This window comes from Sorex fumeus, unplaced genomic scaffold, assembly GCF_029834395.1.
Source record: "Sorex fumeus unplaced genomic scaffold, SorFum_2.1 ptg000123l, whole genome shotgun sequence".
Classification (NCBI taxonomy): domain Eukaryota; kingdom Metazoa; phylum Chordata; class Mammalia; order Eulipotyphla; family Soricidae; genus Sorex; species Sorex fumeus.
In genome coordinates this window covers 6,699,976-6,717,528 of record NW_026606180.1, presented here as the reverse complement: position 1 = coordinate 6,717,528, position 17,553 = coordinate 6,699,976, and positions in this window count along the sequence as shown.

Below are 17,553 nucleotides of genomic sequence, written 5' to 3'. Positions count from 1 at the left end.
GCTGCCATTTCCCCCCAATTCCTGTTTTCTGAAAGCTCCTGTGCTGGAGGAAGAGGCCCGGTTCTTCTTGGAGTACAAGGAGCTTAGGTTTATCAGGTTGCACCCATCAAAGTGCTCCCGAGTCACTCCCATTACTTTGTTCGTAATCACTTCTGTGCTCTTTCCCCCAACCACTTTGTAAGGTCTCATCCTTCTAGGATATTGAACTTGTACTGTAAGTTGATATTGCCTTTCTCCTCTCCTTATGTCTTTTAAAAAGTTTCCTTTCATACAATGTACTTTTTGTACAGATACAGGAAGACCGTTAATATTATGCTTTGAAACGTAGGAGTTGATTGGCCTTGAATATGATTCAATCCTGGGCACCTGCCTTCTCAACTTAAGCCTCAGTTGCCCTCACTTCCTAGCACCCCAAAAGCAGGGTCGCGACGTGGGACTGGATGGAACCAGGGCAAGCCGGTAAGTTATGTGCTACACTGGCATCGCGATGGGCCAGGCCAAGGTGCCACGCTTCTTAACTATAGCTTAAGAGTTTGATCATAGGCTGTCATGATCCAAAGGTAACGAGGAGACTAGGACCCTGCTGCTGGGAATAGGAAAGATATCTGGCCTGAGCACTGAAGTCTGAGATCGAGATGGCCCTGGGAGAGCAATTCTATAAGCTCAATGTATTTCTTACTGTGTCCATACAAAATGGTTTATATTATGTATGCTTATAATAGGTTGGTCGGACAAGGAGAGGAGAAACACATCCAGGGAAATCTGTTCTAGGGTGGGTTGATCTGCTAAATGAGACTCTGTCCTAGAAGCAGTTTCCCTGTGTGTGCTGACTAGCTTGGATGAGACTGAACTTTCTCCCCTTCAAACTGCCTTCAGTAAATGATTTCAGTATATGGAGGCAGTTTCCCTTTTCTCACAGAAACCTAGCTGGTCTTGGATATGCAGATCTCAGGTGCTAGCCAGACCTGATCTTTGGGATGTAGATTCCCAGCTCTAGCCAGGCTGGTCTTTGGGATGCAAATCCAAGTGCTTATAAAAGGTGAGGCCAGGATTCCTGGCCTGTGGATGTCAAGAAACAATGTGGATGTCAAGAAACAATGTCTGGTTTGCCTCAATGTTCTTTCTGTAACTCCTTTTGATGACATCACTATATTGTGCCCTTTAGAGGTACCATGATCTATATAAGGGAGATTCCAGGCTCTTGGGGGATTGTGTGTCAGAGAACCTGGGAAGATGGGGCTGAGGTCAGAAGCTGAGAGAACAAAGGTGCACGTGCTTGAGAGATCCTGCGGCCTCCATGACATACATCTCTTCCCTGTAATAAACGGCTGCTAAGACCAACCAGCCTGGCCCTCGTTTCCTTCCTTCGCCTGACCATTGCCATCGACCTCCCTGGAGTTGGGAAACGGCCTGAGACTACCGAACGTGGACGGCGAGAGAGATAGGCCACCACCATCCCCCTTGCCTGTCCTTTTTTGTGTGTTTACACACATGGGATTCCTTGAAAACTGCCAGGAGAAATCCCCGAATGCAAAGCCAGGCGTAACCCCTGACATTGCTGAGTGTGACCCGCCCTCCCCCCCCCCCAAAATAGCCAAAACCTATCATCTAAACCCAAGGAGAACAAAAGATATACAATTACTTTTAAAGTTTTAAAGCTTGCCTGTGAAGACTAATGATTTTCACCCAGTAGCAGAAACATTGAAACAACTTCAATTCTCTGGTGTAAATTAATGCGTAGGAAACAGGGCAATCTATAATAGAAACTGTGATGGCAGAGATCCTACCAAGTTTTGGTGAAATTTCCAGTGGACTTAACGTCCCTTTAAAATGTAAAGAACCTTCTTATTTACCATTAAAAAAAATTGTGATCAAATTTTTCTGAGCAAAGTGTAATCATGCAAAGTATCATTTCAAAAGAATTGTGTCTGTGTCTTTAGGGCAGACGGGGGCTCCATGGTGCTGAGAATCCAACTTGTATCAAGCCAAGCGATTGAACCTCATGCGCTATCTTTTCTGCCCCTTGTGGTTGTTTTTATGTTTTGTGTGTTCGGTAGCCACACCAGAAGAGCTGAGGGTTTACTCCTGGCGTTGCATCAGGGATCCCCCTGGCAGTGCTTGGGGGACCATATGCAGTGCCTATGTGTGTAGAACTTGGTTCAGCCACATGCAAGGCAAATCCCCTGCCCTCTGTACTGTCACTCCAGACCCTTTTTGCTTTAGAAATCCGTTTTCCACCCGTGAGCAAAAAAAGGCCAGCAACAACACTCCTAACCCAAACAAAATGGTAAAAGAAAAGAAAGAGAGAGAGAGAGAGAGAGAGAGAGAGAAAGAAAGAAAGAAAGAAAGAAAGAAAGAAAGAAGGAAGGAAAGAAGCCAGGTTGAAAACCCATAGACAGAATACACATCCAGGCTTGCTATTGACTAGCTCAAGGAGTGGTCTTTGCTCATACACCCTGCCTACGGGTCCCAACTTTGTGGCTGGGGTTGGGGTGAGAGGGTGGGGGGTCACCCTGGCATTGCCAGAGATCAAACCTGGAGCTGCGTCACACTACGCAAGTGCTTCAGCTCTTTGACCTATTTCCCCCCACCAAGAGCACCATCTCACTAGTCAGCCAGGCCATGGGAAAGAAGATCTGGCCCAGGGAAGACCTAACACCATAAGCACCCCACACCCAACTTGCAGTTCCCAAACGGTGGGGAAACTCAGATCCCTCAGGCGACTGCACCTCAGGGCCAGGCAGCATCACTGGTCTGTTGGAAGTTCCCTGAATCCACGGTCCTTGGGGGTCTAGGCTCTCCTCCCACCTCAGAATCAACAACCACCTGGCACCCACTCGCAGGGACCAAAGGACAGAGAACTCGGGACATAGCACCAATACTGGCTGCTGGGAGTGACTTTGGCTGACTTTGGCTCTCCTCCAGAACCTCGCCCTCGTTCTGGAAGGCGCAGACCTGGGAGGAGGCAGCAGCACCACTTCCTGTGCCACGTGGCCAGGACACAGACCACCCTCCTCCCAGGACAACTCAGATGGATGGGTTAGGGGCCGGCAGGGAAGGCCGGCAGGCTGAGCAAAGCAACTGCACATGCGGGCCCCAACCCCTCCTGTCCCAGCCCATTGTGCCCTGCACATGACATAACAGTGCGGGCCACGCCCCGACGTGGTGCCTAGGAGAGGCAGGGGCTGCCTAGGCTTCATTTGGCCTGTAGCTGCGCTTCAGGCCAGAAGCTTCAATACGCCTAGTGACAGTTTGTCGTGCGCCATGGATTCCCAGGGCAGCCCATGGTTGCCCTGGAATTGGCAGTTGTCTGCCCAGCAGCGGTGGGTGGTACTGCGGCGCATCCAGCTGTTGTGCGCCTTGACACTGGCCTTTATCATGGCCAGCGTCTCCCTGCTGCTAGCTGGAGTGTGGACCGGCCAGGGGTCCTGGTCTGCGATGATTTATGTCGCTGCTAGTTTTTATTTCGTCAGCCTTATCTGGTGGCTGTGGTCCTTCCAACGCAAGATGCAGGAGGCGAAGGACGACGTAGAATCGGCCCCGGCTATGGCTGCCCCAGCCGCTGCCACCGCCACCGCCGCCACCGCCGCCACCGCCACCACTGCGGCCGAGGCCTCCGGCTCCCCTGATGCGACCATCCACCCCTCCTGCGAATTGGCGGACAGCTCCAACCACTCGCTGGCCTCCCAGCAGGGTAGCGGCAGCATCACCACGCCGGCCAGTGGTTCCAGCCTCTTTATGGACATCTCCACCACCTCTCTTCCCAGCGCGGGAACAGGCTGGATGTCTCGGGTCCGCCTGCTCTGCCGGGGCGTGGATTCCTAGATTGCGGAGCACCCACCAGAGAAGAGTGGCCGTCCAGCGACGGGATTGGGCCCCGCAGGCCTCTACCCTGCAGGTTCCCAGTCCTGGACGACCGCCGCCCCACTCCCCACCCCTCCTTGGGCCCAGGCCTCGTGTCCAGGCACGCTTTGCCTCGCCAGCAGTGGTTCCCTGTGAAGTCGATCAGCAGGCCCACGCTGTCCACCCCAGCTGCCACCTTGCATCCTGCCCGTGGACAGCCACTGCTCCTGCCCTGGCTCCCCTAGCTGCGCGTAGGCCCATCCCTGCAGTCTGCCCCGAGATACCCACCACGACCGCCCCTCCAGGGACACCCTCCTGCTGTCCAGAGTCCAGACCAGGCCTGGTCTGCCGGCTCCCGTCCAGTGGGGCCCCGATCAATGCAGCCTCACCCCGAGACCACCGTGTCTCAGCCACCTACATAATTGTCTTGTACCAGACCGCTGGGGACCGCTGGACGCCCCTGTCATCCACCACAGATCCAGCAAGGGCGCCACGGTAGGCAAGGTCCTTCTCCAGCCCAACACCCAGGTCCAGCAGCCCCAGGGCCCGGACGACGCCACCAAGATGACCCCAGGGAGACCTTGCTGTCATATCTTTAAATGCTGAATTAATATTCTCTTTATCATTTCGTTTTTTCTGTTGATTGCAATAGAACTGAACTTTCACGGTCATGGTCCTCCTGTTGTTCATCGATTTGCTCGAGCGGGCCCAGTAACATCTCCATCGTGAGACTTGTTGTTACTGTGTTTGGCATATCGAATACGTCACGGGTAGCTTACCAGGCTCTGCCGTGCAGGCGAGATTAGGTGATGATCATAATGTAACACAGGAGGATGCTGCTAGGTTTGTGTCCCAAATCCTATCATCGGGGCTGGAGGTAGGTAGTATAGCAGGTAGGAAAATTGTCTTGCACGCGCTGACCTGAGTTCGATTCCCAACATTCCAAGGCTGTTGGAGTACAAGGAGCTTAGGTTTATCAGGTCGCACCCATCACAGTGCTCCCAAGCCACTCCCATTACTTTGTTTGTCTGTAACTATTTCTTTGTGCTCTTTTCCCCAACCAATTTGTAAGGGCTCATCCTTCAAGGACGCTGAACTTGTACTGTAAGTCAATATTGCCTTTCTCCTCTCCTTATGGCTTTTGAATAGTTTGCTTTAATACAATGTCCTTTTTGTATAGATACAGGAAGACCGTTAATATTATGCTTTGTAACTTAGGAGCTGATTGGCCTTGAATATTATTCAATCCTGGGCACCTGCCTTCTCCACTTAAGCCTCAGTTGCCCTCACTTCCTAACACCCCAAAAGCAGGGTCGCGACGTGGGACTGGATGGAACCAGGGCGAGCTGGTAAGTTATGTGCTACACTGGCATCGCGATGGGCCAGGCCAAGGTGCCACGCTTCTTAACTATAGCTTAAGAGTTTGATCATAGGCTGTCATGATCCAAAGATAACGACGAGACTAGGACCCTGCTGCTGGGAATAGGAAAGATATCTGGCCTGAGCACTGAAGTCTGAGATCGAGATGGCTCTGGGGGAGAGCAATTCTATAAGCTCAAAGTATTTCTTTTTTTTTTATTTTTGAGTCACACCCGGCAATGCACGGGGGTCACTCCTGGCTCTGCGCTCAGGAATTACCCCTGGTGGTGCTCAGGGGACCATATGGGATGCTGGGAATCGAACCCGGGTCGGCAGCATGCAAGGCAAACGCCCTACCCGCTGTGCTATCGCTCCAGCCCCAGCTCAAAGTATTTCTTACTGTGTCCATACAAAATGGTTTATATTATGTATGCTTATAGGTTGGTCAGACAAGGAGAGGAGAAACACATCCAGGGAAATCTGTTCTAGGGTGGGTTGATCTGCTAAATGAGACTCTGTCCTAGAAGCAGTTTCCCTGTGTGTCCTGACTAGCTTGGATGAGACTGAACTTTCTCCCCTTCAAACTGCCTTCAGTAAATGATTTCAGTATATGGAGGCAGTTTCCCTTTTCTCACAGAAACCTAGCTGGTCTTGGATATGCAGATCTCAGGTGCTAGCCAGGCCTGATCTTTGGGATGTAGATTCCCAGCTCTAGCCAGGCTGGTCTTTGGGATGCAAATCCAAGTGCTTGTAAAAGGTGAGGTCAGGATTCCTGGCCTGTGGATGTCAACAAACAATGTGGATGTCAAGAAACATGTCTGCTTTGCTGCCTCAATGTTCTTTCTGTAACTCCTTTTGATGACATCACTATATTGTGCCCTTTAGAGGTACCATGATCTATATAAGGGAGATTCCAGGCTCTGGGGGGACACGTGTGTCAGAGAACCTGGGAAGATGGGGCTGAGGACAGAAGCTGAGAGAACAAAGGTGCACGTGCTTGAGAGATCCTGCGGCCTCCATGACATACATCTCTTCCCTGTAATAAACGGCTGCTAAGACCAACCAGCCTGGCCCTCGTTTCCTTCCTTCGCCTGACCATTGCCATCGACCTCCCTGGAGTGGGGAAACGGCCTGACCGCCGGCCTTTTATTTTTTGCGTGTGTACACAGGTTCTGACAGGGCCACAGGCACAGGCCTGAGTGTTCTGAGCCACAGCCAGTACCTCCTCTCAGGTGCGCCCAGACACCAGTGTTGGGATCGGGAGTTCCCTAGCCCTGGGAGGTGCGGAGAGACCAGATAGACACAATTCCTGCAGGAGTAAAAACGGGGTTTATTTAGACCAGCATGCTGGGGCTCTGCAGCATACCCCAAAAATGGGCAGTGGCTGAGAGCCCCGAACTTCTTCAAAGGGGATCTTATATAGGCCTTCACTGGCCGTTACAGCAAAGCCCGCGCATTTCATAGCCAATAGATTTGTAAGAACATATACTTTCTTAACCAATCCATTTAAAATTACCTCACTCCTTAGCCTATAGATTCAAAAATCAGCATTTATGTACATCGATTGTCAGCACAAGCAAGGTTATAGATGAAATCATTAAGCCTTAGGTAATCTCCCTTGACCATCCTCCTTTTGAGTTACCCAAGTCTGCAGGGTGCTTTAGTGAGACAATACATTCCAGGAAAGGGCAATTTCCCCCAACCACCGCATCCTGAGTTATCCTTTACCCAAATCTGCAGGGTGCTTTACTGAGACAAAACATTTCAGGGACAGTAAATCACTTTCCAAGTCCCCTCTCCCCCAGGTGCAAAGCAGCCAAGCAGTTTTACAGAAAGCAATGTTGCAAGTTAGCTAAAGTACACAAAAATTTGATGCCCTAATATGGATTCTTTCATTCCCCACCTCTTTTCATGAGCATCTCTAATCCTAGAGATCGTGGGGGGGTCGGGGCCTAATTCGAGGACCCGTGGTTAAGAGTAGCTTCCCTCAGTGGGTGGAGTCCGGTATTGTTGCCCAGAATTAGGAGGATCTTCAAGACTCAAACCAATTCTCCCAGGCTTCTCCGACGTCGTTCAAGGCCTTCCCGTAGCTTGGCTATAGAGTCTCTGACAACCTCAGTGTGGTCTGCGTAGAAACAGCATCCCTCCACCAGATCAGAGCAAAGCCCTCTGTTCTTGAGGAACAACAGGTCGAAGGTCGAGTCCTCTCAGGTTTTGGGAGACTATCTCGAACAGGGATGTGAGAGATTTCTCGATGAGGTCTTAAAAAGAGTTAAAGCAACAGAAACCAAAGCAACATAATGCCATACCCATCTCTATCATTAAAACAATGAAGAGGATTAACTCTACAAACAGGTTTGGTTGATAATATAACTTCCTGTGTTCAGATTTTTCTAATGGTCACAGAAACACCAAGCCATTCTCTGGCTTTCTCAGTACAGATTGGAAAAGCTTCTGCCCATATACTGAAGCTATCAATGAGAACCAACATATATTTATACCTTGAACATATGAACATTTGATCATTTGTATAAGGTCAAGCTGCCAATTCACCTCTAAGTTCCTTGATGCTGAACAGGTGTTAGGAGAGGAGGCTCAGGATTTCCACTAGGTTCATTAATGGCACAGAAAGCACAGTTCTGAATTACTTCTACCTTACTTGCTGCTCAGTTCCTCCCCATGGAAGATGGTTCTCACTAGAGTTAAAATATAACCCTTTAATAAAATTCCATTGCATTGGTCCAGGAGTTGTTAATCCCATGATGCAACAGAAATTAAGAGCTGATAATATTCTTGTTCTCTCCAAATGACTGTTCACAGAAAATGAGATGCAATAAAGTATAGAAAGAAAATTCACAGTATTTTAGAACTAGATATTAATCTACTCTAATTTAACCAGTTTAGATGCCTTTCTCGACACTTTGGCCAATTCAGACCGGGGGAAAGCAATTCTGCACTTTGAGATGAGCTTCACCCTAGTAAAGCTCTGGCTTTCAATGCTCATATCAGACTAGTGACAGCATGTATAATATTGAGTTCCCTTTACAGATCAGGCTGTTTTACCTACAGACAGTAAATTAAGTTTTATCTAAATTTCCCCAAAGGGGGTACCTTTAAGATCAAGATTAGAATACATTTATTCAATCACCTCTGTAGAATTAGAATCTGATTCTTACAAAAAGCAAGTTACAGAAACATGGTTTTCTCTCCACCTTCATTTTAAAACGTTGCAAGATAGCTTAACAAACCTGGCTTGTTCTTTTGCATAAGCACAGTAAGATTAGAGAACTCTCCATTTGGGATACCCAATTATTTACTGAGAAGTCCTGGGGATCAGCTAAAGACAGGAGACACAACAATAGTGGCATTAATCTTCATTAATCTTATCTGGCACGTCAGAGCTACCCAGGCCTGGCCAGAAGATGTCCCGCGATGTCTCGAGCCTTCGGGTTGTGGCTTTGGTCCTCGTTTTCCACAGAGATGTCCTGGCAGAAAGGAATCCATCCCATCCCTTCTTCAGGGCTGGGAGAAATCCTGGTTTCTAGGTTTCTCCTTGACGCTGAGAGTAGGCCCAGACTGAGTTAGTCATTGCAGAGTCCTAGATTCCTCATTCTCCATAGCAGTGATGGTTTCCAGTCTTTTCTCGAGCCAGCCTGCCTCTAGGGTCGCCCTGAGGTTTGTAGGGTTCTTGAAACAGTACCTGTTAAATCCCTGCTCCTGTCATTTAGACAGATCCCCTGACTGTTTCCCTGGAAGAGGGCTTTGGGGTCCCATGGCTGGTTTTTCCTGTCTGCATGAGGGGTAGACCCTATTACAGAGAGGAAAGACTTATCTGGATTTATGCAAACCAACATAGTGCCATGAAACATCAAAAAACATACTGAAGGTACAAAAGAAGAGAAAAGCAAGTATTTCACTTTACTCACAGAGATGTAATACACCTGTTTGCTGTGGGTCCTAGTCAGAGAAGCTAAAATCTGTAGAGATAAAGCATACCGTTTAACATGTTTTCAATCCCATGTCAAAACCCTTGATTCCCTGCAACTTTTGAAAAACTCAATTATCTAAGAGCACTGTAACAGGAGTCCAGATAATCCATCAATCATCTTTTCCATAGATCTTACCACAAAGGTGCTAGAAGAATTCTGCATGTGATTTAAAGCGTTTCTTATAACAGTTTGACCAGTTCCTTTTCTTTAGAACAACCTCAAACCTTCTACACATAACTTTCATTCATTTAAAAATCAACCTCACTTTAACAGAATTCCTTTCCTTTTTTTCCCTCTGATATTTCCATCCATTATCTTTCTGACTTATGACATACATCCATATTAGTGCAACATGATCTCCCAAGTATAGACACAGCTTCCAATAATCTCACTTAACATGACAAAACTGTGCTCTGCAGTACCATTCCAAAAGCATCAGTTCTATACTTAAAAGGCTTTAGAGATGCTCACAACTAAAGTTCTTACAACATATATTTAATGGGCAAAAGTTTACTTTACATTAGAAATTAACCAAGAGACATCTTAGAATTCTGATTTCTAGGAAAACACAGATATAAAGATTAAAACACTCATAGATTACCATGAAACAGAGGATTTCACACTTGAGGACAAAGCTCTCTGAAGGTCAGGACTAGGTTCATACCTGGAGACAAAGCTTGGCATAAAATAAAATTATCAAAATAATAGCATGTACTTTCAAGCACTAGACAAGCAATGCTATGGCTTCTAATTGCCAGGCTGACATCTGAGACTAATTCAATACAACTTATTGCTTAGTAGCCCTAGAAATTTGAGTTACCAAGAGTCTCAGAGATCAAATAAAACCACTGGTAGGATAAGTTTTGCAACCAACTTTATAACTCTAGAAACTCATATTTTTTTTTTAATTTTTTTTTTTTTTATAATTTATTTATTTATTGAATCACTGTGGGAAAAGTTACAGAGCTTTCGGGTTTAGGTCTCAGTTATGTAGATACCAAACACATTTCCCTTTACCAATACTCATTTTTAACCCCGAACCCCAATAGACCCCCACCTCCCACCCCTCCCAATTCTTTGTGAGGCAGATGAGTTCTAGTTAATACTCTATCTACTTTGACTAGATAGATTATTTCGATAGAAGATGCACCATTATTGTTTAGAGTTTACGACCCACCCCTCCCCCAATCAGACATGCTGAAACAGCGTTGTGAAATGATTTGCTTTCTACAACTTGGTTCAAGAATAAAATGATGTCACGCGGCCGCGATAGCGGCCGCGTGGTTTTGAATTTCTGCTATTTTACTTATTGACCCTGGAAGAATTTCTATTAAAAGTTAGCTAGTTAAGAGATTGGTTTCTGTGCCCTGGAGTCGTGGCCGTGCCGGAGAGCCGCTCGTGGGGAGCAGCTGGCGACCTCGGTGGGGCGTGGGGGACGGCCCACAAAGCCCCCCTTCCCATGAGGTCCCCGCCGCTCCCCCGAGCCCGGCTCAAACCCGCTTTCCACAAGGCTCCCGTGCGGCCGCCATCTTTCTTTCCAGAGAGGAGCGGGCGGGCTGGTCAACGCCCTTCCCCCTCCGGGCAGCTTGGTGGCGCGGATCAACACAAGTCCATTTGCTTTTCTGCTCCAAGCGGCTGGTTCTCTGTGCTAAGTCCTTGTGCCTCTGGGGCCGTGGCCGTGCCGGAGAGCCGCTCGTGGGGGGCAGCTGGCGACCTCGGTGGGGCGTGGGGGACGGCCCACAAAGCCCCCCTTCCCATGAGGTCCCCGCCGCTCCCCCGAGCCCGGCTCAAACCCGCTTTCCACAAGGCTCCCGTGCGGCCGCCATCTTTCTTTCCAGAGAGGAGCGGGCGGGCTGGTCAACGCCCTTCCCCCTCCGGGCAGCTTGGTGGCGCGGATCAACACAAGTCCATTTGCTTTTCTGCTCCAAGCGGCTGGTTCTCTGTGCTAAGTCCTTGTGCCTCTGGGGCCGTGGCCGTGCCGGAGAGCCGCTCGTGGGGGGCAGCTGGCGACCCCGGTGGGGCGTGGGGGACGGCCCACAAAGCCCCCCTTCCCATGAGGTCCCCGCCGCTCCCCCGAGCCCGGCTCAAACCCGCTTTCCACAAGGCTCCCGTGCGGCCGCCATCTTTCTTTCCAGAGAGGAGCGGGCGGGCTGGTCAACGCCCTTCCCCCTCCGGGCAGCTTGGTGGCGCAGATCAACACAAGTCCATTTGCTTTTCTGCTCCAAGCGGCTGGTTCTCTGTGCTAAGTCCTTGTGCCTCTGGGGCCGTGGCCGTGCCGGAGAGCCGCTCGTGGGGGGCAGCTGGCGACCCCGGTGGGGCGTGGGGGACGGCCCACAAAGCCCCCCTTCCCATGAGGTCCCCGCCGCTCCCCCGAGCCCGGCTCAAACCCGCTTTCCACAAGGCTCCCGTGCGGCCGCCATCTTTCTTTCCAGAGAGATTATACTAGAAACTCATATTTTAAAATAAACATGAACCTGTTTTTATGTACCACATTATTTCAACTCACAAGATATTCTAGGTCAAATATTCTAATCCAATGCAGATACAAATATGTACATTAACATAACAGCATAAGACCTATAAACAAATTTTTATAAAACATGATAAAACCTTCTTTGGCTTAATTTCAATAGTTCTTGTACCTTAATTATTTAAAATCATGAGCTTTCTACACCAGATACTTTTTAACAATTCCACAGAAATACAAACATGCTTTCAGACACAGAAAAAGCCCTTTGGATTTTTTTTTTTAACCAAACTTTGATATCAGCATAAGAAAATATTTGAATTGTTGTGTGAGCACAAAAAGGATGGCAACAATCTATCTTTCCCACCGCCAGCGTTCTGTAGTTTCCCCCACTCCAGGGAGGTAGATGGAGATGGGCAGGAAAAGGAAGGAAACCTTATGGCCAGGCTGCTTGATCTTAGTTGCAGTTTATTCCAATCCTCTCTCCACTCTTGTACCAAAGACTAGCCTGCCTAGAGCTGGGAATCTGCAACCCAAAGATCAGGCCTGGCTAGCACCTGAGATCTCCGTATCTAAGACCTGCTAGGTTCTGTGAGAAAAAGGGAAACTGCCTCTTACAAATTTTTCATAAAAGTTAGCTGAGGCTTGTAAGACAAGTTCTTGCTTTCTCTGAACTCTTATTTCACTTTAGTTTCAGGCTCTAGTTCCATAGCTCTTCTAGACAGTACAAGATTCTTAAGTTCAAAAAGGATTTCAACTGTTAATAATATAATCATCAATGTTCTTCTAACAAGAAATTTAGATTGAGAATTCTGCTTTCTCTGTAGGCTCAACCTTCTGATAAGGATTAACCCTTGTCTAACAGGTTCCTAAAACAACTGCATTTCTTAAATCACTGGGTTGCATGTCACTAACTTCTCTAAAATTTCTACTTCTGATTTCAGCCTGGTTCCAACACTCAAGTGTTCCACACAGACACACAGACGGATAGACAGTCAGACACAGACAGACGGACACAGACAGACAGACAGTGAACTGACGAAAACACCACACGTACATGTGCACATATCTGTAGTTGATCGACCAATCTGACCCTTCAAAAAAATGGCAGGGAGAAACTGATGGACTGAGAAAGGAAGGGACAGTTCCCAGGGCGGCTGATTGGGAACTCTGCTCCTCATTTCCCAGCCTAACTAGTCAGTCTCCCACTTGTTAAAAATGGGTCAAGAAAGCGCTTTTGTTGATATAAGCCGGCAAAATAAACTATGACAAAGATGTTACCATATTTTCGCCAAGGCTAATTCTGAGGCAGGGAACTAGTACCTTCCTATCAGACATGGGGATAGGCTTCTTTTTTTCTGATGTCAAACAGTTTATCATAAGATCTCGCATTTTCCTGCCTCCTCTGCTTTGATACTCTCCTATTTCTTTTGTTACCTGCAAAGATCTGACTGCAAAATGATCTGGTAATGCAAACTGCCATTCACTGGCTATCTTTCCCCAATATACTCAGGCCACATGGTGTTACAGAGGTCAATAAGATCTCCTTATCTAAAACTACCTAGTTGGAAGCTCCTCAGATGATTTCCTAATTGCAAGCAATAATTTATGAAAAGGGATGGTTCCTTGGCAAAACTTTTCTCCAGGTCTATCACTTTTGCCTCTCCTAAGGGGACCGGAAGAGCTTCCAAGTAGATGGTTTAGATAAGGAGTATCTTGTTGACCTCTGTAACACCACGTGGCCTGGGTATAAGTTAGAATATTGGGAAGAATATACAGTGAATGGCAGTTTGCGTTACCAGATCATTCTGCAGTCAGATCTTTGCAGGTAACAAAAGAAATAGGATTATCAAAGCAGAAGAGGCAGGAAAATGCAAGAACATGATACTAGCTCCCTGCCTCAGAACTAGCCTTGGCCAATATATGGTAACATCTTTGTCATAGTTTATTTTGCCGGCTTATATCAACAAAAGCGCTTTCTTGACCCATTTTTAACAAGCGGGAGACTGGCTGGTCAGGCTGGGAAATGGGGAGCAGAGTTCCCAATCAGCAATAAGGTTTCTTCGCTCTGGGGACAGTCCCTTCCTTTCTCAGTCCATCAGTTTCTCCCTGCCATTTTTTGAAGGGTCAGATTGATCGATCAACTACAGATGTGTGCACATGTATGTGTGGTGTTTAAGTCAGTTCATTGTCTTGTTTGTCTGTCTGTCTGTGTCTGTCTATCTGTCTCTCTATGTGGAACACTAGAGTGTTGGGACCAGGCTGAAATCAGAAGTAGAAATTCTAGAGATGTCAGTGATATGCAACTCAGTGATTTAAGGAATGCAGTTGTTTTTGGAACTTGCTCGACAAGGTTTAAACGAAGATTTCTTATCAGAAGGTTGAGCCTACAGAGAAAGCAGAATTCTCAATCTAAATTTCCTATTAGAAGAACATTAATGGTTAACAGTTGTAATTCTTTTAAGAATCTGTACTATCTAGAAGAGCTGTGGAACTAGAACCTGAAACCAAAGTGAAATAAAGTCCAGAGAATGCAAGGCTTTAATCTTACAAGCCTCAGCCAATTGTAATGAGGAATTTAGCTGTTTTACAAACAACAGAGGTACATAAGCCACTAAAATAAAGTTTCCTCATATTCATAAATAGTTTTCTTATGTTTCCATAAACATTGACAGTCCAAGTGCTTTTTCTTATGCTAATATCAAAGTTTGGAAAAAACTAAAGGGCTTTTTCTGTGTCTGAGAACATGTTTGTATTCTTGTGGAATTGGTAAAAGTAACTGGTGTAGAAAACTTATGATTTAAATAACTAAGGGACAAGAACTATTGAAATTAAGTCAAAGAGGGTTTTATCATGTTTTATATTAATTGGTGGTTCAAAGGTTTTATGCTGTTATATCAATGTACATATTTGTATCTGCATTGGATTAGAATATTTGACCTAGAAAATCTTGTGAGTTGAAATAATGTGGTACATAAAAACAGATTCATGTTTGTTTTAAAACATGAGTTTCTAGAGTTATAAAGTTAGCTGCAAAACTTGTCCTACCAGTGTTTTTATTTGATCTCTGAGACTTTTGGTAACTAAAATTTCTAGAGGTACTTAGCAAAGAATTATAAGTGATCTCAGATGTCATCTTGATAGAGTTAAGCCATAGCATTGTGCCTTGGTATAGAGTTTGAGATAAAAATGGAGAATCTCATGGAAATGTGGGAACTTTTACTGACTATTAATCAGCCTGTCCTGTATGTGAAAATGCATGCTATTATTATGATAACTTTATTTCATGCCAAATTTTGTCTCCAGGTATCAACCTAGTCCTGATCTTCAGAGAACTTTGTACACAAGTGTGAAATGCTTTCTGTTCTATGGTAATCTGAGTGTTTAATCTTTTTGTATTTGTATTTTCCTAGAAATCAGAATTCTAAGATGTCTCTTGGTTAATTTCTAATGTAAAGTGAACTTTTGCCCAGTGAATATATGTTGTAAGAACTTTAGTTGTGAGCATCTCTAAAGCCTTTTAAAATATCAATAGAACTGATATAATGCTTTTGAAATGGTACTTCAGAGTATTTTTGTCAATGTTAAATGAGATGATTTAGTGTCTAAACTTGGGAGATCATGTTGTACTAAGTTCAGTAAAATAAGAGGTTAAACTTGTGGGATGACTATTAGGAATATAGATGTGTGTCTTAAGTCAGAAAGATAATTGATGGAGATGTCAGTGGGAAAAAGGAAAGGAATCCAGTTACAGAATGTATGTAAAAGGAATGTGTATATGAGGTTTGAGGTTGGTTTAAGAAAAGGAACTGATCAAATTGTTTTGTTATAAGAAACTCTTTAAATCACATGCAGAATTGTTCTAGTACCTTTTCAGTAAGATCTATGGAAAAGACGATAGGTGGATCATCCGGACTCCTGTTACAGTGCTCTTAGATAATTGAATTTTTCAAAAGTTGCAGGGAATCAAGGGTTTTGACATGGGATTGAAAACATGTTAAACGGTATGCTTTATCTCTACAGATTTTAGCTTCTTTTGACTAGGACTCACAGCAAACAGGTGTATTACATCTCTGTGAGTAAAGTGAAATGCTTGCTTTTCTCTTCTTTTGCACCTTCAGTATGTTTTTGATGTTTCATGGCTCTATGTTGGTTTGCATAAATCCAGATAAGTCTTTCCTCTCTGTAGTAGGGTCTACCCCTCACGCAGACAGGAAAAAAAACAACTGTGGGACCCCAAAGCCCTCTTCCAGGGAAACAGTCAGGGGATCTGTCTAAATGACAGGAGTAGGGACTTAACTGGTACTGTTTCAAGTACCCTACAAATCTCAGGGCGACCCTAGAGGCAGGCCGGCTCAAGAAAAGACTGGAAATTATCACTGCTATAGAGAATGAGGAATCTAGGACTCTGCAATGACTAACTCAGTCTGGGCCTACTCTCAGTGTCAAGGAAAAACCTGGAAACCTGGATTTCTCCCACCCCTGAAGAAGGGATGGGATGGACTCCTTTCTGCCGGGGCATCTCTGTGGAAAATGAGGCCCAAAGCCATATCCAGCTCAACCTGAAGGCTCAAGGACATCCATCCAGTTCATCACGGGACATCTTCTGGCCAGGCCTGGGTAGCTCTGATGTGCCAGATAAGATTAATGTCACTTTTGGTGTGTCTCCTGTCTTTAGCCGATCCCCAGGACTTCTCAGTAAATAATGGGGTATCCCAAATGGAGAGTTCTCTAATCTTACTGTGTTTATGCAAAAGAACAAGCCAGGTTTGTAAAACTATCTTGCAAAGTTTTAAAATGAAGGTGAAGAGAAAACCATGTTTCTGCAACTCGTTTTTTTGTAAGAACCAGCTTCTAATTCTACATAGGTGATTGAGTAAATTTATCCTAATCTTGATCTGAAAGATACCCCCTCTTTTGGGAAATTTAGATAAAACTTGGTTTACTGACTGTAGGAAAACAGACTAATCTATAAAGGAATTCAATGTTATACATGCTGTCACTTGTCTGATCAGAGCATTGGAAGCCAGAGTCTTACTAGGGTGAAGCTCATCTCAAAGTGCAGAATTGCTTCCCCCCAGTTTGTGAATTGGCCAAAGTGTCAAGAAAGGGCATCTAAACTGGTTAAATTAGATTGTATTAATATCTAGTTCTAAAATACTGTGAATTTTCTTTCTATACTTTCTGTATTGCATCTCATTTTCTGTGAACAGTCATTTGAAGAGAACAAGGATGTTAACAGCTCTTAATTTTGGTTGCATCATGGGATTAACACCAGAGAATATTTCCTCTAAGCCAGAATGCTCTGCAGAAGAGGAACGATGGACATTGGAGGTTTCCAAAGGAAGATGATGGATGATTTACCAACAAGGAAAGTTGCTAACTCCTGGACCAATGCAGTGGAATATTATTAAAGGGACTCAGTAGCAAGTAAGGTAGAAGTAACTCAGAACTGTGCTTTCTGTGCCATTAATGAACCTAGTGGAAATCTTGATCCTCCTCTCCTAACACCTGTTCAGCATCAAGGAACTTAGAGGAGGATCGCAGCTTGGCTTTATGCAAATGATCAAATGCTCATATGTCCAAGGTATAAATATCTGTTGGTTCTTATTGATAGCTTCAGTGTATGGGCAGAAGCTTTTCCAATCTGCACTGAGAAAGCCAGAGAATTGCTTGGTGTTTCTGTGTCCAGTAGAAAAATCTGGTCACAGGAAGTCATTTTTCTATCAGCGAAACCTGTGGGTAGAGAACTCTGTCCTTACTGGGTCAGAAAGGAACTTCTACTCCTCCAGGGTCTAACCATTTCAAAGTGATATCCCTCAGTCTAATCGAACTGATCTTTTCTTTCAGATAACTTCAGGAACCCAACCAATTCGTTGCTGAGGGCCACTAAAA